This window comes from Anopheles maculipalpis (genome assembly GCF_943734695.1).
Source record: "Anopheles maculipalpis chromosome X unlocalized genomic scaffold, idAnoMacuDA_375_x X_unloc_5, whole genome shotgun sequence".
NCBI classification, from domain to species: domain Eukaryota; kingdom Metazoa; phylum Arthropoda; class Insecta; order Diptera; family Culicidae; genus Anopheles; species Anopheles maculipalpis.
The window spans coordinates 98,616-100,000 of record NW_026060513.1 but is presented as its reverse complement, the minus strand read 5'-3'; positions in this window follow the sequence as shown (position 1 = coordinate 100,000).

The following is a 1,385-nucleotide window of genomic DNA, read 5'->3' as shown; positions in this document are numbered from 1 at the left end:
ACTACGTCAAGCTTATTCAATTTGTATATTCGCATGGCGAACGTTTTGATGCGGAGACGTTCAGAGTCCGCGGTACTTCCAACCGGGTATGGTTGCCGTACGACCAACAGGAGATAACATCCAACACACTACAATCCTTTGAGGGTTTTAGGGCATCGTCCCGATACCCTAGCTATGCACAACATTGGCTCATTTACCCGTACTGGTGTCTAAGGTACGACTAGATACTCAACTTGCACCTTGTGACAGTGTTTAGAACACGTTTCTATACATTTTTCATTTTTGTGTCACGACACCATACCCTCTTACTATAGCCAACGAACAACATCACCTTACCACAAGTGACCATTTTTATCCGTCCCTACATTAAACGACTTTGACACATTTTTCTCCTATACCTCCATACAAGTCTGAGGGCCGGGTGAATTTTCGCTTTTTACCTTTGGACAAGTCGGTCACCCTTACTTTTCCCCATACATATGAGCCAAGCAGAGGCTCATTTACCCGTACTGGTGTCTAAGGTACGACTAGATACTCAATTTGCACCTTGTGACAGTGTTTAGAACACGTTCCCATACATTTTTCATTTTTGTGTCACGACACCATACCCTCTTACTATAGCCAATGAACAACATCACTTTACCACAAGTGACCATTTTTATCCATCCCAAAATTAAACGACCTCGGAATTTTTTTCTCCTACATCGCCATACAACTTTGAGGGTCGGGTGACTTTTGCTATTTACCGTCGGAGATCACTTTTCATGCTTAAAAATGCATCCTGACACAGTTTTACTCAAAGTTAGAGTCAAAAAAATTTTTGTCTAAAAATCTTCCGTCGGTCATACCGATACCCATGTCCTATAACTTGTACCAAGTTGTGAAGGGTACATTTTGACAAAAATCCAAAAAAATCTTTAAAAAGTCGCTATTGCTTATTGCATTCAGCATCGTTAGACGACTCTTATATGCCTTGGATGACCACTGTCTGATGATTATTTTAGCTTTTATGCCAAAATTTTGATTTCGTGTCTTACGTCCCTACATTAGACGACCTTGGATTTTCGTCTCCTGCACCGCCATGCAACTTTGATGGTCGGGTAACTTTCGCTATTTACTGTCGGAGATCACTTTTCATGATTAATAATGCATCCTGAGACCGTTTTACTCAAAGTTAGAGCAAAAAAATTTTTTGTCCAAAAATCTTCCGTCGGTCATACCGGTACCCATGTCCTATGACTTGTACCAAGTTGTGAAGGGTACATTTTGACAAAAATCCAAAAAAATCATTAAAAAGTCGCTATTGCTTATTGCATTCAGCATCGTTAGACGACTCTTATATGCCTTGGATGACCACTGTCTGATGATTATTTTAGCTTTTATGC